The following is an 11942-nucleotide window of genomic DNA, read 5'->3' on the forward strand; positions in this document are numbered from 1 at the left end:
TGACGTAGTGGTCAAAATATTGGTGGGTAAACTCTGATAGGCCGAACCAGTAGCCAGTGACGTAGTGGTCAAAATATTGGTGGGTAAACTCTGATAGGCTGAACCAGTAGCCAGTGACCAGTAGCCAGTAGTGGTCAAAATATTGGTGGGTAAACTCTAAACCAGTAGCCTGAGTGGTCAAAATATTGGTGGGTAAACTCTGATACGAACCAGTAGCCAGTGACGTAGTGGTCAAAATATGTACACTGACACCAGTCCAGTGACGTAGTGGTCAAAATATTGGTGGGTAAACTCTGATAGGCCGAACCAGTAGCCAGTGACGTAGTGGTCAAAATATTGGTGGGTAAAGCCTCTGATCAAAATATTAAACTCTGTGGGTAAATTGGTGGGTAAACTCTGATAGGCTGAACCAGTAGCCAGTGACGTAGTGGTCAAAATATTGGTGGGTAAACTCTGATAGGCTGAACCAGTAGCCAGTGACGTAGTGGTCAAAATATTGGTGGGTAAACTCTGATAGGCCGAACCAGTAGCCAGTGACGTAGTGGTCAAAATATTGGTGGGTAAACTCTGATAGGCCGAACCAGTAGCCAGTGACGTAGTGGTCAAAATATTGGGGTAGGGAACCAGTAGCCAACGTAGTGGTCAAAATATTGGTGGGTAAACTCTGATAGGCCGAACCAGTAGCCAGTGACGTAGTGGTCAAAATATTGGTGGGTAAACTCTGATAGGCTGAACCAGTAGCCAGTGACGTAGTGGTCAAAATATTGGTGGGTAAACTCTGATAGGCCGAACCAGTAACCAGTGATGTAGTGGTCAAAATATTGGTGGGTAAACTCTGATAGGCCGAACCAGTAGCCAGTGACGTAGTGGTCAAAATATTGGTGGGTAAACTCTGATAGGCCGAACCAGTAACCAGTGACGTAGTGGTCAATATATTGGTGGGTAAACTCTGATAGGCTGAACCAGTAACCAGTGATGTAATGGTCAAAATATTGGTGGGTAAACTCTGATAGGCCGAACCAGTAACCAGTGACGTAGTGGTCAAAATATTGGTGGGTAAACTCTGATAGGCCGAACCAGTAGCCAGTGACGTAGTGGTCAAAATATTGGTGGGTAAACTCTGATAGGTGGAACCAGTAACCAGTGCCACGTAGTGGTCAAAATATTGGTGGGTAAACTCTAGGCTGAACCATAGCCAGTGACGTAGTGGAACCAGTAACCAGTGATGTAGTGGTCAAAATATTGGTGGGTAATCTCTGATAGGCCGAACCAGTAACCAGTGATGTAGTGGTAAGATAATAGGTGGGTAAACTCTGATAGGCCGAACCAGTAACCAGTGATGTAGTGGTCAAAAATATTGGTGGGTAAACTCTGATAGCCAGTCGCGGTGAAAAAAGTAACGCTCCCAATACTTCAATGCATTTGTCTGAAAAAAGTGGGTCAATTGCGTTTACTTGTGTTTACCCTCCACTAGACCTACACCACTGCTGGTGGCCTACACTCTCAGACGAGGCAATTTTACACACATGAACACACTGGAACACACGCAGAACAGGAAGCCTACATTCAATATAATACCTGAGTTGAATCAAAACATGTTTACACCCTAGTTCATGAGTTGAATCAAAACATGTTTACACCCTAGTTCATGAGTTGTCTATAATTCATGAATGTTTGGAGTCTTTACAGATCATGTGACATAAAACACTCCCTTTCTTCCAATGGTGCGACTGCTGTCGGTATCAAACTTGAAGAAACGCTTTGAGGTAAGGATGACGGCGATACGGATATCACTTAATATTGATCTACATAGCTCATTGATGTGAAACACACTGCTGCTCTCTCATTTAGCTTATGGATTGTGGTGGTTGTGGATGGCTGATCACAAATCTAAATGTGTATTTGAACCCAATAATGGTTGAATTCAAGAAGTTTAAGCTGAAAAAATGCGCTCTTGCAACAGCTGCATAGTGTGGATCCCAGCCTATAGAATAACAGCTGCATAGTGTGGATCCCAGCCTATAGAATAACAGCTGCATAGTGTGGATCCCAGCCAATGGAATAACAGCTGCATAGTGTGGATCCCAGCCTATAGAATAACAGCTGCATAGTGTGGATCCCAGCCTATAGAATAACAGCTGCATAGTGTGGATCCCAGCCTATAGAATAACAGCTGCATAGTGTGGATCCCAGCCTATAGAATAACAGCTGCATAGTGTGGATCCCAGCCAATGGAATAACAGATGCATGGTGTGGATCCCAGCCTATAGAATAACAGCTGCATAGTGTGGATCCCAGCCTATAGAATAACAGCTGCATAGTGTGGATCCCAGCCTATAGAATAACAGCTGCATAGTGTGGATCCCAGCCTATGGAATAACAGCTGCATAGTGTGGATCCCAGCCTGTGGAATAACAGCTGCATAGTGTGGATCCCAGCCTATAGAATAACAGCTGCATAGTGTGGATCCCAGCCTATAGAATAACAGCTGCATAGTGTGGATCCCAGCCTGTGGAATAACAGCTGCATAGTGTGGATCCCAGCCTGTGGAATAACAGCTGCATAGTATGGATCCCAGCCTATAGAATAACAGCTGCATAGTGTGGATCCCAGCCTATAGAATAACAGCTGCATAGTGTGGATCCCAGCCTGTGGAATAACAGCTGCATAGTGCGGATCCCAGCCTGTGGAATAACAGCTGCATAGTGTGGATCCCAGCCTATAGAATAACAGCTGCATAGTGTGGATCCCAGCCTATAGAATAACAGCTGCATAGTGTGGATCCCAGCCTATGGAATAACAGCTGCATAGTGTGGATCCCAGCCTATAGAATAACAGCTGCATAGTGTGGATCCCAGCCTATGGAATAACAGCTGCATAGCGGATCCCAGCCTGTGGAATAACAGCTGCATAGTGTGGATCCCAGCCTATAGAATAACAGCTGCATAGTGTGGATCCCAGCCTGTGGAATAACAGCTGCATAGTGTGGATCCCAGCCTGTGGAATAACAGCTGCATAGTGTGGATCCCAGCCTGTGGAATAACAGCTGCATAGTGTGGATCCCAGCCTATAGAATAACAGCTGCATAGTGTGGATCCCAGCCTATAGAATAACAGCTGCATAGTGTGGATCCCAGCCTATAGAATAACAGCTGCATAGTGTGGATCCCAGCCTATAGAATAACAGCTGCATAGTGTGGATCCCAGCCAATGGAATAACAGCTGCATAGTGTGGATCCCAGCCTATAGAATAACAGCTGCATAGTGTGGATCCCAGCCTATAGAATAACAGCTGCATAGTGTGGATCCCAGCCTATAGAATAACAGCTGCATAGTGTGGAATCCCAGCCAGCTGCATAGTGTGGATCCCAGCCTATAGAATAACAGCTGCATAGTGTGGATCCCAGCCTATAGAATAACAGCTGCATAGTGTGGATCCCAGCCTATAGAATAACAGCTGCATAGTGTGGTGTGGATCCCAGCCTATAGAATAACAGCTGCATAGTGTGGATCCCAGCCTATAGAATAACAGCTGCATAGTGTGGATCCCAGCCTATAGAATAACAGCTGCATAGTGTGGATCCCAGCCTATAGAATAACAGCTGCATAGTGTGGATCCCAGCCTATAGAATAACAGCTGCATAGTGTGGATCCCAGCCTATAGAATAACAGCTGCATAGTGTGGATCCCAGCCTATAGAATAACAGCTGAATATCCCAGCCTATAGAATAACAGCTGCATAGTGTGGATCCCAGCCTATAGAATAACAGCTGCATAGTGTGGATCCCAGCCTATAGAATAACAGCTGCATAGTGTGGATCCCAGCCTGTGGAATAAAAGTGGGGCTGATGGAATAACCAGTGCATGGTTTTTTTCCTAAAACTTTTGATCCTTAAAGGGCTAATCTGTAGTTGCTAACAGCATTTTTGGCAGTACCAGTCAAAAGCACTCCTCATTGTGGATCCCATTTGGACTATTTTCTACATTGTCGAATAACAGTGAAGACATCAAAACTATGAAATAACACATAAGGAATCATGTAGTAACAGCTGCATAGTGTTGAACAAATCAAAATATATGTTGTATTTGAGATTCTTGAGTGTGATCCCAGACCCTTTGCCTGATGACAGCATTGACACTCTTTAACAGCTGCAAAGCATGACATTCCATGAGAACAGCATTTATTTTTCAACTGGAATCCCAGCCTCCATGACAACAAAATCATAAACAGAGTAAGCTGCTAAGTGTGGTAGTTTTGGTCATGCTCTCTCATTTAGCTTATGGATTGTGGTGGTTGTGGATGGCTGATCACAAATCTAAATGTGTAGTTTGAAGCCTATAGAATAATGGTTGAATTCATAAAGTTTAAGCTGAAAAAAATGCGATCCCTCTTGAATAACAGCTGCATAGTGTGGATCCCAGCCTATGGAATAACAGCTGCATAGTGTGGATCCCAGCCTATAGAATAACAGCTGCATAGTGTGGATCCCAGCCTATGGAATAACAGCTGCATAGTGTGGATCCCAGCCTATAGAATAACAGCTGCATAGTGTGGATCCCAGCCTATAGAATAACAGCTGCATAGTGTGGATCCCAGCCTATAGAATAACAGCTGCATAGTGTGGATCCCAGCCTATAGAATAACAGCTGCATAGTGTGGATCCCAGCCAATGGAATAACAGCTGCATAGTGTGGATCCCAGCCTATAGAATAACAGCTGCATAGTGTGGATCCCAGCCTATAGAATAACAGCTGCATAGTGTGGATCCCAGCCTATAGAATAACAGCTGCATAGTGTGGATCCCAGCCTATGGAATAACAGCTGCATAGTGTGGATCCCAGCCTGTGGAATAACAGCTGCAGTGTGGATCCCTGCATAGTGTGGATCCCAGCCTATAGAATAACAGCTGCATAGTGTGGATCCCAGCCTGTGGAATAACAGCTGCATAGTGTGGATCCCAGCCTGTGGAATAACAGCTGCATAGTGTGGATCCCAGCCTGTGGAATAACAGCTGCATAGTGTGGATCCCAGCCTATAGAATAACAGCTGCATAGTGTGGATCCCAGCCTATCCCAGAATAACAGCTGCATAGTGTGGATCCCAGCCCAGCCTGATGGAATAACAGCTGCATAGTGTGGATCCCAGCCTGTGGAATAACAGCTGCATAGTGTGGATCCCAGCCTATAGAATAACAGCTGCATAGTGTGGATCCCAGCCTATAGAATAACAGCTGCATAGTGTGGATCCCAGCCTATGGAATAACAGCTGCATAGTGTGGATCCCAGCCTATAGAATAACAGCTGCATAGTGTGGATCCCAGCCTATGGAATAACAGCTGCATAGTGCGGATCCCAGCCTGTGGAATAACAGCTGCATAGTGTGGATCCCAGCCTATAGAATAACAGCTGCATAGTGTGGATCCCAGCCTGTGGAATAACAGCTGCATAGTGTGGATCCCAGCCTGTGGAATAACAGCTGCATAGTGTGGATCCCAGCCTATGGAATAACAGCTGCATAGTGTGGATCCCAGCCTATAGAATAACAGCTGCATAGTGTGGATCCCAGCCTATAGAATAACAGCTGCATAGTGTGGATCCCAGCCTATAGAATAACAGCTGCATAGTGTGGATCCCAGCCTATAGAATAACAGCTGCATAGTGAGGATCCCAGCCTATAGAATAACAGCTGCATAGTGTGGATCCCAGCCAATGGAATAACAGATGCATGGTGTGGATCCCAGCCTATAGAATAACAGCTGCATAGTGTGGATCCCAGCCTATAGAATAACAGCTGCATAGTGTGGATCCCAGCCTGTGGAATAACAGCTGCATAGTGTGGATCCCAGCCTATAGAATAACAGCTGCATAGTGTGGATCCCAGCCTATAGAATAACAGCTGCATAGTGTGGATCCCAGCCTATGGAATAACAGCTGCATAGTGTGGATCCCAGCCTATAGAATAACAGCTGCATAGTGTAGATCCCAGCCTATAGAATAACAGCTGCATAGTGTGGATCCCAGCCTATAGAATAACAGCTGCATAGTGAGGATCCCAGCCTATAGAATAACAGCTGCATAGTGAGGATCCCAGCCTATAGAATAACAGCTGCATAGTGAGGATCCCAGCCTATAGAATAACAGCTGCATAGTGTGGATCCCAGCCTATAGAATAACAGCTGCATAGTGTGGATCCCAGCCTATAGAATAACAGCTGCATAGTGTGGATCCCAGCCTATAGAATAACAGCTGCATAGTGAGGATCCCAGCCTATAGAATAACAGCTGCATAGTGAGGATCCCAGCCTGTGGAATAAAAGTGGGGCTTTTTTTTCCTAAAACTTTTGATAGGCTTAAAGGGCTAATCTGTAGTTGCTACATCCATTTTTGGACTTATAAATTATAAATACAGTACCAGTCAAAAGTTTGGGCACTCCTCATTCAAGGGTTTTTCTTTATTTGGACTATTTTCTACATTGTCGAATAACAGTGAAGACATCAAAACTATGAAATAACACATAAGGAATCATGTAGTGAACAAATTAAAATATATTTTGTATTTGACATTCTTGAAAGTAGCGACCCTTTGCCTTGATGACAGCATTGCACACTCTTTGGCAAAGCATGACATTCCATGAGAACAGCATTTACTTTTCAACTGGAATCAATGAGGCGAATCAGTCCTCCATGACAACAAAATCATAAACAGAGTAAGGCTGGCTAAGTCCTTAGTTTTGGGGTCATGCTCTGGTTAAACACTTTGGCTAATCTATACTTCCATATTTCCAAGTCCTATTCTTGAAGATCAAGGGGTATAACATTATTGGAATGCCTGGAATTCTGAGACTTTGGTTTTTAATGTAAAGATATAATTTAATCGTATTATTATATGAAGTGGAAAGCAATGGGTTAGAAGAAGCCTACATAACCACCACAAAGTAAAATGTAACATCCATATATGGCCAGCTATGGAAACATTAACATTGATTTATCCTGCAATAGATGTCATTCAAATGTTAACATACATTATTGTCTTCTTCTAATGGCTCTTCAGGGGTCATCTAAAAGTCATCAGATTACATTACTGAGTTTGGGGGTAATCCAAAAGTTACGTTACCGACAGATAACTTGTAACTGTAACGGATCACATTTAGAAAGTAACCTTCCCAAACCCTGACGGTTTATTTGAGCCAACCCATAATTCGCACCCTGGACTAATATCCTCTATGTTCACTCACATTCCATAAGAGGTGATGGACGGTTCGCTGGCGTCTCTTCACTCTCCTTCCCTGCTGGCTTCTGTTCCTTCTCAGAGGCAGCTACCACCTACACACACACACACACACACACACACACACACACAGTCTGTCTTGTCTGAAGTATTTTCTACTGAGGACCACACCAGGTTAGGGTCTAGGCGTGTAATAAAACTTAATGGATGAGATAGTCATTGTTGAGAACACTAGTTCTCTTGACAACGTCACTTGATTGTAAATCGCAACAGTTTACCAGTTAATTAACGTTACAAAGTAAATTATAAACGAGTTCTGCTTTCTTCACTCGTTCGAATGACGTGCCAAGTACTAGCTATGAATTAATATGATATTACTGCGTTATGAATTCATAGCAAGATTAGAACATATAGTTCATAGGCCTACATTAATGTCTATTACATCACATGTTATTGCATCATGTAAATCACTATTTCCGTTACTTTGATCGAGTCAATCTCGCACTTCCATGTTGCTGTAAAATCAAATATGAAACGGATACAATGTAGCCTACTTAACTGTATCAACAACCATTTTCAGGGACGTTAACAGATAAAATAGTAACACACTAAGTTTTCCTTTCCGAACTATATTGTCTTACTTTTGATGAGTCCATTTTCAGACACTCCAGGCGCAGCCAGCCGACTGGAAAATAATGAAGCCCGATGGCAGAGCGCTACAGTTTCCTTTCGTTTTGAGCAGCTCAGCTCATCCCATGACACATCCTACCAAAGGTCTCTAGTAGTGCGTCGCCCTCTTGTGGACAAACTGACAACAAACCAAAATAGGTGTGAGAGTCAGTCAAGAGACCATGGTTAAACCATTCTAATCTAGCTGCGAAGTCGATATAACATCTCTGATTATACCCTCCCTATCTCTAGGGCGCCCTGGTGGTTTAGCAGGACATTACACTGTAATGTGTGATGATGGGGATGGGGAAGAGGAAGAGGAGGAGCCATGGGCATGTGATGCTGTGAGGGAGGAATGCGAGGGAGATAATAGACACAATATGACATTTGAAATGTCTTTATTCTTTTGGAACTTCTGTGAGTGTAATGTTTTCTCTTAATTTTTATTATTTATCTACTTAACATGTGTTTCCCATAGAGAGAGAGAGAGAGAGAGAGAGAGAGGTTATCATTAATATTATCATCATCAGACAGGTCAATTGTAGAAATTAATGATAGTATAAATGTAAATGAATGAATGACTTTGCATTTGTAGCATTTGTAGCATGAAGTGAGTTGATGACCATGTTTCTGGGGTGGATATGGATTTTGACGTGAAAATACACTGAACAAAAAAATAAATGCAACATGTAAAGTGTTGCCTCCATGTTTCATGAACTGAAATAAAAGATCCCAGAAATGATCCATACACACAAGAAGCTTATTTCTCTCAAATGTTGTGAACAAATGTGTTAACATTCCTGTTAGTGAAACTTTATCCTTTGCCAAGATAATCCCTCCACCTGACAGGTGTGGCATATCAAGAAGCTGATTAAACAGCACGATCATTACACAGGTGCACCTTGTGCTGGGAACAATACAAGGCCACTCTAAAATGTGTAGTTGTCACAAAACATAATGCCACAAATGTCCCAAGTTTTGAGGGACCATGCAATTGGCATGCTGACTGCAGGTGTGTTCACCAGAGCTGTTGCCAGATAATTGAATGTTAACTTCTCTACCATAAGCCGACTGATTACATACCCACTTCTCTGTTGTATTCTTCTTCATCATCATCTTCCTCTTTTCCTTCTTCTTCTCTGCATATTTCTGCCATTATCAGGATCTCAGCTGGACAGCAGGTGGCCTGAACATAGAGACAGAATTAGTACTGAAGGCTCAGCAGTAAATGTCCCCAAGTTGATTTATAGTGGACTGTCTGACTAGTCTCTTATCTCTTCCACTCCTCTGCAGGGTTCTTTCTCACCGACACCCTGTTTTCACTGCCATAACTCACACATCTCACATCTTTAATTGTGCTGACCATTTGGAACAATGTAAACATCACTAAATAAAGTGTCAGGATACCAGAGAGTCTGCTGTTACGTTTTTATTGCAGCCAAGACTAAAGACAGTCGCATTCATTCGTGAATGCAATTTCCCGAAAATGAACTTTATTTATTTTTTACCTAATTATTCGATGTTTGCTTTATTTTATTTTAAAACTTTAAATGATTAATTGAAGTCATAAATGACTTGTATGCTGTGTGACGACATGAGCGAATTGATTGATACAGTAGCCTATATAAGTATTGAAATATAGGTAAGTTATGGTATTAAGACTAAACAGGATGCGCTCTTAGGCCTACAGCTCGATGGTGTTATACAAGACTGTTATACTAAGCCTTCAAATGATAATGACATTACCTATTATTATAATGATGATAACAATAATAATTATAATAATAACAATAACAAAGAGATCAAGATAAAGTAACATGATTATTATCTCTCCTCTATCTCCCTATCTTATCCTTCCTCTCTACCTTCTCTTCTTCTGTATACACTGCTAAAGCCATTTTCTATCACTATAAATGTCAAGCTTCTGCCTCGAACCCTTGGAAACTCTTCTCCCACTTTCTCCTCCCTCCTTAATCCTCCATCTCCTCCTGCTCTCTCCTCCCTCTCTGCGGATGACTTTGTCAATCACTTTGTAAAAAAAGTTGATGATATCCGCTCCTCTTTCACTCAGCCCACTGAGTCCACTGGTCCTAATCAGACCCTACACCTTGACCTCTTTCTTCCCTCACTCTCCAGATGAAATCTTGCGACTAGTGATGTCCGGCCGCCCGAGAACCTGGCCACTTGACCATTTGACCATATCGATGTCTGGATGTCTGGAGACATTCTCCCATTCCTCACTTCCCTCATCAACTCCATTTTGAGACGATGTAGCCAGTATACACTTACTGAAAATAATCTAAGATAACTCAAGAAATCTGTCATTCATTTACAAGTTTTTGCAGAGGAGATCATAATTGCGCAATTTTGCATCTAACTAGGATGTTTGGTGGCATGAATATACGGGACAAGGGAGGTCCCGCACGGGACAAACCTATTTAGCCCAATATAAAGGACATCCCGGCTAATTCGGGACAGTTGGCAACCCTATTACAGATATAATATATTTATCCATGAAATATCAGCATACTCAGTTTTCCTTCAACTCAATTTCTTACCATGGACGGGTCCGTTTTCAGACACTCCAGACGAGCGATTCAGCCGAAGAAGAGCGCTACAGTTTACTTTCGTTTCCTACCGCCCAGCCCATCCTTCTTCTTCGTTGTGGTTTAACGGCGGCTGGCAGCCAATATGTTGCGTCACAGGTGAGATGAGAGAACTCGATCTGGTGACCACTCTGCTACGGTTCTCCCAGGAGGAGGGAGGGTGTAGGACAAGAGAAAACACTAGGCAGAGCCCCGCCTGTTTTGAGCCTCACATGTTTTGCCCCAAATTTTTTTACATGGGGCTTGCCAGTTTTGCAAACTATATATATATCATTGAGTTAATAAAGCATACAAACATGGTCTCTTTTTTTTGTATTCTTGAGCAAGGCAGCTCCAAAATGCAGGTCTTTCAGCCTAGCTCAGTGCTTTCTGTGGTGGTGGGTCAAGGTCATTGGACACAGATAACTGAAGTCAAATCACGTTATATCTACAGTAGCTTTGATTGGACTGATCATGTCAACATCTTACTTTCAGAGTTTTAGCTTGCAGTCATCATCATGAATCAAGTTGACAATCTACTGGCAAATCCTTTTTAATTCATGTCATATGAAGATAAATAATGAAGAGAAGTTATAGCTAAAACGTATCTGTCCTCATCTGCCATTGGACATAAACATTACACAATACGTTGGAAATTCAACAATGAGTGGTTTGGAAGGAATAAGTGGCTAACTGCAAGCATTGCAAAGCAATCATTAGCCTGCTATTCAGTGGAGTGGCTGTGTGCTCCCAAGTCTAAGATTAAGGGTCTCTTTTCCTAGTTTAAAATTATAAACATTCAACATTTGCTATGCTGTCAATGAAGCATGATTTTTGCCGAACTGAAAACAAATGTTAACTCAGAATTGCAAAATCTGACTTTAGTGAGTTCGTGACAACTGGGATCTCAAGAAAAAAGGGCTACAGCTGAGAAAATAGGTTTTGATCTTTCGTCCAACTCGGAATTGTAAATCGGGAACTCGGACCTCATTCTAGAGCTACGACCTGAAGATCACTGACGTCATCATGATTACATTTTTCCAGAGTTCCCAGTTGTCCTGAAAGCACCATACATCCAGAGAATACCAGACTTTGATGACAAAATTTGCCCATGAAGAACCGCCGCGCCACCTTCCTGTTCAAGTGGGCACAGCACAATAAGGTGAATCCAAAATTGTCTTGTATGCTGCTGCATAAATGATGTAATATGCCAGGGAGATGTGTATTCTGTTGGTAAGAAGGTAATACTAAATGCATGTTGTGTAGTATGCTTGTAGTAGCCCATGTGCCTCACCCTAATAATTAGGTATATGTTTACCTCTTAATTTCGCCTAGTGTTCTGACTTGGTGGTGCACATGTAGCCTATAACCTGTTTTTGAGAAATGTAATCATTGAATATTGTTACATGCCCCCTTTATTTATCCTACGGTACTGACTTGGTTTACAGGGAGAACACTGTAA

The 11942-nt window shown here is 42.6% G+C and overlaps 1 long non-coding RNA gene across 1 annotated transcript; it reads right to left on the reverse strand.

Annotated features, from left to right (window-relative positions):
* Nucleotides 1-7091: 7091 nt before the first annotated feature.
* On the reverse strand, nt 7092-10698 carry LOC112238820. Its single transcript, XR_006082463.1, has 4 exons — nt 10454-10698; nt 8979-9081; nt 7868-8034; nt 7092-7321 (listed from the first exon to the last, which is right to left on the reverse strand). It is a non-coding gene; the product is annotated as an uncharacterized LOC112238820 (long non-coding RNA).
* Between the last annotated feature and the right edge of the window lie 1244 nt (nt 10699-11942).

This window comes from Oncorhynchus tshawytscha, unplaced genomic scaffold, assembly GCF_018296145.1.
Source record: "Oncorhynchus tshawytscha isolate Ot180627B unplaced genomic scaffold, Otsh_v2.0 Un_contig_1626_pilon_pilon, whole genome shotgun sequence".
NCBI lineage: Eukaryota > Metazoa > Chordata > Actinopteri > Salmoniformes > Salmonidae > Oncorhynchus > Oncorhynchus tshawytscha.